The following is a 12601-nucleotide window of genomic DNA, read 5'->3' as shown; positions in this document are numbered from 1 at the left end:
TAGGGATTTTTAAACCTTGAGCTTTTTTTCTATGATGAACTTCTTCTCTACCTTGGGCACCATTGACAAATCATGATGATTGTTAGAGTAATTTTAGGACAATTATCTAATTATTTATTGTTTAGGTCCTTTAATTGTTTTTTCATTTAAGCTAAACTTAGGTGCTTTATTTTATCTAAGTGTTATGTTTTTTAGTCTAAGTTCACTTAGACGCACTTCTAGTTAGCTTTATAGCTTGTAGTTGAGCTCAATTTAACTCCCACTTTGCATTGCTTTAGTTCTTCTAATTTTAGGATTAGGGTGTCTCTTGTTTTCTATAAAGCAAGTCTTTCATTCATTGTAATTGTACCTCCAATATTGTACCTTCAATATTGAATCTTCAATTATTTTGTGCAATAATACAAAATTCTCTGGTTTTATAGAGAATACAATCTTTGTTTGATCTCTTTTATGTGATAGGTGTTTTGCTTGCAGATGATTCTTGGCTCCTATGGCTGATCATCAACTTCTACATGGTATTAGAGTGCAATCTTAGCTCCTACATGGCATTAGAGCTTTTCTATCAAGTTCTTATCTGCGTGCTTGAGGGATCCAACCTAAGGTAATTTTTTTGTGCACTTTGGGGTCAAACAAAGGTTTCCATTGTGTTCACAATGTCGAAAAACCCTCAAGATCGACTGTCGCTTCATCAAAATTGGAGCAGTTGAAAAATCAAGTCAAATTAGTTGAGGGCACACAAATTGAGGCAAAATCTAGAGGTAGCTGAAAAATGTGGGCACTTTGGCACAAAATAGAGGTCACCATTACACTCGAAAGGCCAAAAAACCCCTAAATTGCCTATGAAAATCATCAAAAATGGAGATCAGCAAAACATTTGGTAATTTTTCATTGTTAGGCTTTACGAGGCACATAAATTCGTATGGTAGTACTTGCACCTGCATCAGTGCAAACATCAGTAAAAAAAAAAGAGGTTCGAATTTTTGTTTGGTTAAAAAATTTCTTTGAATTTTCATGTGGGTGCATGCAAAAAGAAAAAAGGGGGAAAAAGTTTTTTTAATAAAAAAGCTTTTTAAAAAGTCAAAGAGAGAGAGTACGTACTTTTTTATGAAAGTACTATTCTATAGTTATGTTGATATCATCAGCAGCCTCCTAATTTTTGTAGCCCTTCTAAAATTAGTACACAACTAAATTTAGCTAAGTTTCTCTATTTTTTTGTCATAACTTCATCATACGAAGTCAAAATTGAGAAAACGAGATATCATTGGAAAGTTGGTTTTGATACCGATTTTATTCTGCAAGTGGTTTGATCAGGTTCTACACCTATTTTTCATACCAACCCTCCAACGTTAGCCTTTAGTTTCATGCTTTTGGGGCCATATCTTGCACATTTGAACTCCGTTTTTCGACTTCCTTACATCGTTTGAAAGCTCTCAGAGTCTCCTATTCAAATATTATGTCCTTTTTTGCAAATTTTTTGTCAAGTACGCAGAGATCTCAATCTTGTCTTTTTTGGGCTACATGCAAATCAGGTCTCTATTTGTATTGAGGGTTTTTGTTTTTGTATCCTTTTTGGAGATTATCTCAGGGAGTGAATCATGTATAAGGGTTGTAGGTTTAAATATTGTGGGAGAAACCAACATGGACATGAAATGTGTCCTAATTTCTCACATAATACTTTCCAACTCTTGCTTGAGTGTCTGTTAAAATCTCAAGTTACTCCTTCTCCACTAGCAAAGACAGTTGTAGTACCCTCATTGATTGAGACCCTTAAACCTATTAAGCAGGATAATTCATCCATTTTTCTTCCTGATTGGGATTCCTATTTGATAGACATTGCTTCATTATTTGTGGAATCTCATATTTTAGACTTGGAGGACACATTTGAGGATTTATCTCTCTTATTTAATGATAGACATAGCAAAACTGTTGTCACATCAAGTTTGTCTTTGGAGCGTGTTCAAAATCAGTTTCCATTGGATCCTTCTTTGTCACCTTCTATTGTGATTGGACATGTACTTAATTGGTTTGCGACATCTTCATCATCCAAGGACTTGGCGACATGTGAGCAATTTTCAAAGACATCATCATACGCTTGGATTTCAATTCCTACATCTTCCAATATATGGGAGTGACTTCACATATTTCTAGTGGATTAGTTTTTTTTTTAAGGGGAAACATGTTTGCAGGCAATGGATCATGTTTTGTCTTCAGATGTTCATCATTGGCATAGGAGCTACTTCTACATTAGTGGATTCTTATCCTCATTCTCTCTCTTATGGAGGGTATATAAATTGTACTTTTGTGACTGATTTTGTACTTGGGGGGCCACTTGGAGCCCTTCATCTCAGTCACATGTAGTACCTCTTTTATTGCATCTCTTCGCTTAGAGAGACCTCATTAGTGTGTGTTGCATTGTTTTGCATTGATTTGTAAATGAGTACCTAATCAGGCCTAGTTGTCGGGACTCGTTCATGCATGCATTTTGCATTCATCATTAGCTCTTTAGATTATCCCTAAGTTAATCTTAACGGGGGTGTTGGAGTAATTTCAGGACAATTATCTAATTATTTATTAATTAGATCCTTTAATTACTTTTTCACTTAAGCTAAACTTATGTGCTTTATTTTATCTGAGTCATTCTTTTTAGTCTGAGTTCACTTAGAGACACTTCTAGTTAGCTTGTATAGCTCGTAGTTAAGCATAATTTAGCTCCTATTTTACATTGCTTTAGTTCTTCTAATTTTAGGATTAGGTCATCTCTTGTTTTCTATGGAGCAAGTCTTTCATTCATTGTAATTGTACCTCCAATATTGTACCTTCAATAGTGAATCTTCAATTATTTTATGGAATAATATAGAATTATTTGGTTGTTATAGAGCATACAATCTTTGCTTGATCTCTTTTGTGTGATAGGTATTTTGCTTGTACATGACTCTTGGGTCATGTGGTTGATCATCAACTTCTACATGATATCAAAGTGCAATCTTAGCTCCTACAATGATCAAATTAAAAAAAATGTGTTTTCTAAAGAATAAGATTTGAAAGAGATAAAATTAAACCGTATAGATTAAATTTAGACTACATTTAAATTCAACTAATGAAATTTTAAAAGTGAAAAGAATTGATTTTTCAATTTAATTTTTTTTTTGTCAATTTTTTTTCTTTTTGATTAATCGTATTTATCTCAATAGTTAACAATAAAAATAAGTTAGATTTTGGCATGTTAATGGGCCTTGTAGGATTAATCATACCCCTGATGAAAGATGTGGAGTGGTGTGGGAAAAATTGAAATTGGGATGGATCAAAATCATTTTTTATGGGGCTTCTCGGGGCAACCCCATGGTGCAGAAGCACATAAAGGGCTCATGAAGATCGATTGTTTTTGGTTTTTGTGTTTTCATGTTTCTATAATGTAATAAGGTCACTTGTACCACTTTATATTGATTTTATTATGATGTAAGGCCTCAATGCCACTTTTGTTCTTTGTAACCTATCAGGACCTAGTTGGTCAACTATGGTCAAAGATCACCCAAATGTGGGAAAATGGAGATATCATTGGAAATCATATTTTTGAGGCATATGTGGCCTCTGTGTAATGGTTGTAGGGTGTTTTAAGATTTTTTTATTATGTATGTCAAAGTTGGAAAATGTTGCAAAAAGTTGCATGAGCAACTTTTCAACTTTTGTTGTCAAATTTGACCATATTTGCCAAAAATGGTTCCCAATGACCAAATAATTCAAAAATCAGTTGAGCCAGTTGGAGGAAGGTATGTAATGGCCTATAAGACCCTCCCTCGGGGTCAAATTTGTAATTTTGGTTGCTAGAGAAATACAAAACATCATTGCTTTCTCTGAGATTTTCCCACAAACATGTGTAACAACCCTTTGTTTCTCTATTGTACGGATTGGAACAAACCTGATGTACTTAGCATGAAAGTGGATTGAGTTGGCTTCCTCCTCAAGGTCGTTTGAATTATTTTGGTGCAATTTGGAGTGAGAACCAATCCATTATTTCCTATCAGGTTTGCAAACCCTCTTAACCTAGGGTTTTGGACCAATGTTGCCATAACTTGACATTCCCTGGCCTAGAAATAACATAACTTGGGGGAATGTTAGGTTTAACAATGTACTATAATATTTTCAATGTTGAAAAGATGTTGTGAAGGGTGGAGAGAGATCCAAGAGAGTTTAACCCGGTATCCTCATGTGACAAGTTATGGATTTGACTAAGTTTTATGAACTAGGCAGAATTGGAAGTGTTTGGACCCCAAATGGTGGTGGATTTGGTGGTTTGAGGGTTGTTAGTAGGTGTTTCAAGTAGTGTTGAGATTGTTTGGTTAGTTTAAAGGGTAGTTGCTTTGTAAAAGTGACCTAATTGGGGCTCTAGGGCTAGTAGGACAACATTGGATTCCAAGGACATTCCAAGGAATCAATACTTGAGTTTATGATATGTCTTAGACCCTATTAAAACACTCCATTTAATGTAGACAAGTTGTGTCTACCCCTTTTGTGATCGGGTGTATTGGGACTGTCCACCGTGGTAGGGCTACTAGGCCTAATTTGGTGTCTATGTTGTGATAACCCTTAGGAAGAAGATTGTGGACAATCAAGACTCATTTGTGGTCTATAAAGGTCATTCTAAACATGTGCAAAGGTTTCCCAATCACTGCCCATCGTTCCTCATACTATGTCCAAGTTTTTCCTGTGAATGTGTGTTGAAGCCTTGAGAGTTAAGGCTTGGCATTGTGTGATAAGTTGGCCACCCTACAATTGGAAGGTTTCATTGATGTTTGGAGTCTTGTGAGGGGTCTAGGATTGTTGGGATTTGACCTCTAGGAGGTCCTATTGGTTGAGGTTGAGACCAAGAAGTTGGCTTGTTAGACCCAATCCTTCATAGGACTCTACATCACCCCAGAATCTCGAGTGTGGGATGCATTGAGAGAAATGAGGATGGAATTGTTTTGGCAAGAGGAGTTAAGCATCTGAAGGATGGAACCAACAATGAAACGGAGGTGCGGGAAGCCTTGCTTGTTGTCTCTCTTACATATAGACTTTTAGTCTCAAAGGTGCATTTGGAGGGTGATTCAAAAATTGTCACAAAGGCTATTGTGAAAGGAGTTTCTCATTGTTGGAAAATCAATAAAAATATTAATATTATTGGGCAGAGATTAAAAAAAATCAATACTATAAAAATTTACATATTTGTAGAGAAGGTAATTCAGAAGTTGATATAATGTAAAATAAAGGTTGTGATTTAAATTTTTGTGAAGTGAGGTCGTGGCACGATCCAAATGTGAAAGGGTCACTAATGGTCTGATGGATTAGTTTTGATGATTTGGCAAGTGACATACTACCTGGATATTTTTTGGCATTATTTGGGAATGTTATGCTTTGGTACATATCGTGCTATTAACGTGCATTAATTATGCTTGTGACAAAATTTCACTCCAGTTTAGTTGTGTGGCAATGAGTTAATCACTAAGTTGGAGGTGGCATGTGAGGCTCATACCAAAACGATGACTCGGTCAATTTCTACTTCAAGGATAGGGTGTGCATTTAATATTATTACTACTAATTTGAGATGAGGTCGGGTGGACGTATTTAAATCAATAGAAGGGTGGATTTTTATTTTTCCAAGGGGAAGTTGTGTGAAGCAAGGCTTGGACGACAACAAGAGGAAGATTGAGCAGTGAACAACTAGCTACTATGGAAGTGGATTTTTTTCTCCATTCCATTAAACATCAGCTTCTTTTATTTACGAAAGTGTCTGAGAAGAGTCTGGGGGTATATTCAAGTTTGATGACCCCTCCTTTTTACAGATAATGGAGGTGTTGCTGGGGGAATATTATCTTCAATCAGAATTTCGTCGATATAGGACAAATGCTAATATAATCTTTATGGTGGTCGTTTGGGGCTTGACGTTTGGGACAAAGGAGAAAGTGATATGGGTAGCAAAATCTTGTGTCCTAGACCACTCTCTCTGTGGGTTGACTTCTCTGATGGTGTGGGTTGTGGTGGGTAGGGGCTTGAGGCATCTCTTTGATGAACTGGGTAGCAAAAGCCTGCGTCCCAAACTACTCTCTCTATGGTTTGACTTCTCTGATGGCATGGCCAGTGGTGGGTAGGGGCTTCAGATGCCCCTTTAGTGAAGGTATCTTGCTAGAGGGGAGCGACATGGAGTTTAGGTTGTTTGTTTTGTGGAATGACAGAGTGGCTCGTGAAGGCGGGACATAAGAGGCAAGGGTTGGATGGGAGTCTTTAAAAGACTACATTTGAGAAAAGGAAGTGGAAGTGTGAATGGCCAGGGTAAAGAAGCAAAAGGATGAGCCAAAGAAGGCCAAATTTTCTCAAGAGGATTATTTCCCATAAATGGCCCAGGTAGAAAGAAAATGAAATTATGAAACGTTTGCATTTTTTTTGTAAGTTTTTGTTTGAAAATTTTGACAGTGTTGAACATTTAAGTATGTAATATGTAAAATGGATGGGTGCCATAGTAATATTTAGCACTAGTTTCTCTGTAGATGGATAGGTGTGGGGTACTGGTTAGCTTACGTGGCTAAGACTGTTTTAGGGGTTTATCTCTATTTTTGCTAAATTTGATGAGAAAATGTATAAAGTATTATAATATTAATATAAAATTATTGTTTACTGATAATAAAAAAATTAGATTTTAATTAAAAATCAATTAATTTATCGAGCAAAAAAAATGAATAAATTTTTATGATATTTAAATACATATATATAATTACAATTTTTAAATATATTTTATTCTAATTAAATATTAAAATTTAAATGTAAATTTATATATGATTTGTGAACCTTATAGATTTCGTAAAATTTATTGAGAAAGTTGTGAAAAAATTGAATTGCATCAATATCACAATTAAGTAATTTTAAAAAATTAATGAAATCATTTAAAAATATTCATGCTAGCCAAGCATTTGTATTGTCAAAAATGATATAATTGATGTTGAATTATTAAACTTAGATAAAGTATATAGTATTCAAAGAAATTACATTATACATTATAAATAATTTAAATAAAATCTTACAAATTCATTTAAACTCAAAATATGTTTTATTAAACGATTGGGAGTTTGGCTCGATCGGTGAGAGCTTTCTATGGTAGAGATAAAGTCACGAGCTCCAGTCTCCTCTAGCCCACATGGTATTGAAGGGCGTGTCATGCCAATGACACCGATCACATTAAAAAAAATTAATATAATTAAAGATTGAGTAATTATTTACCTTTTTTTTTTTTCTTACATGGGACCATATTGATATCTTTTTTATTGCAATTTCTTCTTTTTGGATTGATAAATGAGGAATGCACCTAAAAAGTTCTTATGCATAATAATCTATTTCTAGTGGGGGTTATAAATAGGATTTTTTCTGCGGAATGCATGGATTGTAAGGCGCAGGGAAGGCTTTCTCACACCGAATTATGTAGGAGTTGGACTGAGATCTATCCATGGCCTATTTTGGCAGCATTGGATGCATGAACTGTGAAGAAATGCTGGATACGCAGATTCGTAGCTTGTTTGTCACAGAGGATTATGTCTATGATGCTATTAAAGGGCTCGTGGGGATCACACTAAACTTTGATCACCACTGGTGTGATAGTACGATTTATGAAGTCGTCCTTATGCCCTTGGTCGACATTATTGAATGCAGGGAAAGAGCAGTGGAGGTTCTGAGTGGCTTTGTCAAGCCAGTCAACGACAACAACATTGCAGATTCCATCTTAAGTCTGTCGGAGGGTGAATGGATTAGCATACTCAAAACTTATTTTCAGCTAAGCTACTTTCTGCCATCAGATTCTGAAGAAGAAGAAGAGGGGAGTGAGGATGATGGGAGCCAAGAATCAGATGGCAGTGAGACAAGTCAGGTAGAACGTAGACGCGTTGAGAGGGAGGAGTTGAAGGAAATGATGAGAACACTTGGGGAAAACGCATGGGAAGTGTTTAGGTGTGCAGTGCAGAATGACAATATGGCTCCTTTCCACAGAGTAACTAACTCCGAAACGTGGTGGTTCTCGGTTGAAGCCACGACAAATGTACTCAGCATCGGGGAATATGCGAGGGTCATCATGCAAACCCTCAATGAGGATCAACAATAACCATATGTGCCCTTGTTTATGTATGCACTACAGATAGCAGTGTTATGATATGGTAAGAATAGTAGTATTCCTTGCAGAGAGCAGTGTTAGGATATGTTAGGAACAATAATCACCGCGGAAGCAGTTTTTGTGTATGATCCTTTTTTAAGCAATACAAGGGTGCTATCCGCACAATGATAACTCTTAACTAAAAAATAAAAATTAAAAACAAAAGGGTTTTTTTCTAATAATAATGTGATGAAAATTATAAATTTTGTAAATGTGGTAATAAAGAATTTTGACATTTTGTGTATTATAAGAGAACATTTATTAAGTTTTATATGGAAGCATTATAAAATACTTGAAAATGTATATCTTATAAAAAAATTATTTACAAAATATAAAAATCAATAATAATGATAATGCAAAATAAGGAGAAATCTCAAATTTAATGATTTTCAATAATGAGGAGTGTGACAGAAATTACAATAAGCATGTCTTGAGAATATGGATGAAGAAAAAACGGTAGTAGCTTTATATTTTTAGAATATAAACAAGTTATATTATATTAGTAAAAAAATTGAATAATTTATGTCAAAGATACTGAAATGGTATATATAATTCAGGTTGTGATTGAAGCCAAAGGAATCGGTAACAATTAACTCAATATGATCTAATACCACAACTAAAGTGGCATGACTAAGAGAAAGTTGAAAATGCTAATGCAAGAATAAATTCATTTCAATTTTATTTTATTTTAATATTAGGATATAAGGGAGACAAAAACATAGATCATTGTTGTTCTAAAATAAATATTTGATAAAAATATTTTTGAGGCACAATATGTTGATATGTATTTTGAATTATGATACGAAAAATTGTGTTTTGATAACAATCATATTATGATTGTTTTTCTTTATTATGTCAAGACAAAGGAAAACATCAACTATATATATATATATATATATATATATATATAATCATTAAGATATTAGAAAGTGATTTATATGATGTTATGATAGTTTATTATTAACTAAATATCTTGTTTGTTGAATGAGATGGATGCAAGAAATTAGTCTTGTTCTCCTAGATAGGGAGGGAGAGAATCGTCTAATAGACAAAAGCAAATCCAAAAGAATCACATGCACACCATGGCTCTAAGAGAACATATATCGACATTAAATGATATTTTATTGCATATACAGTTGTGTTGTTTGCCTTGAGTTGTAGGTGAAATAGTATGTGTGTTGTAGCATGATTTTAGTTTTGATTGTTCTCATATCCTTGACCACTTTTCCTTGATTATTCATTTCTGACTTCTCATCTCACATATTTTCTCGTCAATTTTTTCTATAAATTTGATAGGAATTTAATCTCACGATGTTTGTATATGTATTATCCTTTTTTAATAATGTTGAGGCATATAAAAAAATATCTTGGATAAACAAATTAATTTAAGGAGGTAATGTCCAATTGGTATATACACATATATGTATGTATGTATGCATGTGTGTATGCATGTATGTATGCATGCACGCATGCATGCGTGTATGTATGTATGTATGCATGTATGTATGTATGTATGTATGTATGTATGTATGTATGTATGTATGTATGTATGTGCGTGCATACATCTATATGTACATGTATGTATGTATGTATGTATGTGTGTGTGTATGTATGTATGTGTGTGTTTCTGTGTATGTATGTATGTATATTATGGCATGAGAAAAGCACAAAGTATGATGGTGGGTTGACCAAGTGGATTTGGACCTTTCACAACATAAGCAATGACCAAATGGAGGTTACGATCATACTCGTTAGAATTGGTGAGGCTGGGCAGATCATAGGAGATTAGAGGATCATGGGGAGTTTGAACAAGGTCAATTTCACACAAAGTTGCCACCTAATAAGGATGGGAGAAGGGCATAGTGAATGGATGGTAGCTCCCTAACATAAATGGAAACCAGAAGTCCTAGAAAGGAAATTGACAAATACCACACCAATGAGGGCACACCTCCAAAATTTCCCTAGGAGGTTGTTTGAAGGAAGTTTCATACAATCATATTGGATGACATGGATGATATAGGCAAGAAGAGTTAGACCCTAATTAGCAGAGAGAATCACCATGGATTAATGGTCGCAAAGGTAATTGCAGAGGGAAAAATCCATGTGTGGATGAAAGAAGAACCAAAGAAAATAATGAGCCCCGCAGGGCGCACAACTGAAATAATTGCAAAGGGTTTTGGCCTCCTCGCAAGGAGCCAGGCATGACAACTCAAATAAAAAAATCAAGTAATCATAGAAATCCTAATATCCCTACAATATGCAAATTCCTTTGCTTAGACAATGAAAGGCTAAATAAGGCTCTTGCAAAGTTGAGGGAGGTGGCCTTCTTCATGAAATGGGGAGGGGAATGGCCAACTTTGGAGAACATTAGAACCTAGCATCATAAAATCTAGGGCTACAAAGTCAAGGTCAAGTCCCTTCCCAATGTATTATACTTGTTTGAATATCCAAATGGAGGGTTTAATAAAAAGATCTTGAACTTTAGGTCATTCATGATGGTAGGGGCTAGTATATTCCTCAAAAATTGGGAGCCCAATTTTGACCCACTGAAACAATCTATTGAGGAAGTTCTTGTTTGAATTGGACTATATAGTTTGCCCTTAGAATATTGAGATTTGGAAACCTTCTACAAGATTGACAATCACCTATGATTGTTTGTAGAAGCTGATGAAAACCTAAAGGATTGACACTATGGTATGTATGCTCGTATTGACATCAAAATTAAACTAGTCCCCATTATTTGTGAGGGAGTGGAGATTGCTATGAAATGGGGTGTTTGGAGACAAAAGGTGGAGAGAGAATATAAGCTTTTGATTTGCCCTAAAAGAACAATTAAAGGGCACATAAAATAGGATTGTTGGTAGACTGAGGGTGAGTCGAGTAATGGTCGAAGCATGGAGGTCTCTAACCTGAGGAATAGAGAAAATGGAAATAGAAAAGTAGGAGCAAGCATTGAAGGCAGTGGCCAAAACACTAATAATGTTCAAGTGGTGGCCATGAAAAAGGAGATCCCAAAAGTACAAATTAGCAATACCTTGAGGTTGTTAAAGCTAGGTGTGGAAGGATGTTCTCGGGCAAGGTTGGAGCCTAATACCCATACCAAATTAGTGGAAGAAAAAGATAAATGAGACTTGGAATTGGTAGAGCTTATAGTGAGAGATTTTTGTCTAGAGGAGAAACCCGTCTTAAAGGCAAATGAAGAGCATTCAAAGGAAGTAGCGAAGAAGGATGGTGAGATCTAGGTCTTTGAATCAGATGAGGGTAGCAAATTTGAGGAAGAGGAGAGGATCTTGGAGGAGAGAATAATAGAGCAAACTCAATGTAAAATCAAGAAGCCTAGGTTGGGGAAGAAAGGTAGAACCTTGGTAGAAAGACTACTAAGGATAAGTCATAAATAGTTGGCAATATGAAGGGGCAAACCAAAATGCAATTGAGATTAGGGAAGGGAGTTACCCTTCTCGAGCTGCAATTAGGTTTATAACATGGAAGTTAGGGGCATTAATGACCCTTAAAAAATATGCTTGATCAAGTGCTAAATTGATAAAACGTTGGTAGATGTTGTTTTACTTCAAGAGACCAAGTTGACTAAGGATTGAGTCAAACATATTGATAGAGAAATGGAGATAGTGGAAAGGGGTTTTTGTGGAAACCCGAGGTGATTCAAGTGGATTGGGATACTCCGAAAGGTAAGAATACTTATACTGGAGCCTATTGCTCAGGATCAACATTGATAACTAATGAAGCCCAAAATGCAACAAATGAAGGACGTGCTCTTTGTGGTGAATGGTTATGGATCTACGAAAATAGTATAGAAGGGTTTATGGTATAAGTTACTGGAATTCATTCACACCTTTCAAGGGTATAAGATTATTATTGGGGGATATTTCAATGCTATCATCTCCCAAGTAGAAAAGCGTGGAGGTCTTACTAATTTCTAATAGGTGCAATTGGATTTCAAGGACTTTGTCAATAGGAATAATCTTCAAGATATGGTGCCAAAAGATTACACATTTACTTGGACTAATAGGAGGTGTGGCTTTACTTTCATTTCAAAGAGCTTAGATAGGAGTCTTCTAGTTGGGGATTGGACTAGCATTGATGTAACAGTGGAGGCAAAGATTCTAAGCTTTTTAGGATTGTTGGGTCTCAAATCAACAGATTGGATAGGTTCTAAGGAAATGCCAACTCCTATGATCAAACCCTCCAATTGACCTGGCCAACTTATAGAGTGAACCTATTTGGTTACTAACTCTCTCACTTTAGGCTCTGCAGGACCTAGGCGGGTATACCTATTCACTGAATGTCTCCAATAAACAGTGCCTTTTATAGCAGATATGTTATCCTAATCTGATATCTCCTGATCTTGAAATGGCATGAGTTCCTTGAATGGAGATATAGCAGACGAGTTCAAGATTGTTGTTATGATAATTGTTT

Source organism: Cryptomeria japonica, chromosome 11, assembly GCF_030272615.1.
Source record: "Cryptomeria japonica chromosome 11, Sugi_1.0, whole genome shotgun sequence".
Lineage (NCBI taxonomy): Eukaryota > Viridiplantae > Streptophyta > Pinopsida > Cupressales > Cupressaceae > Cryptomeria > Cryptomeria japonica.
This window is presented reverse-complemented; position numbering follows the sequence as displayed.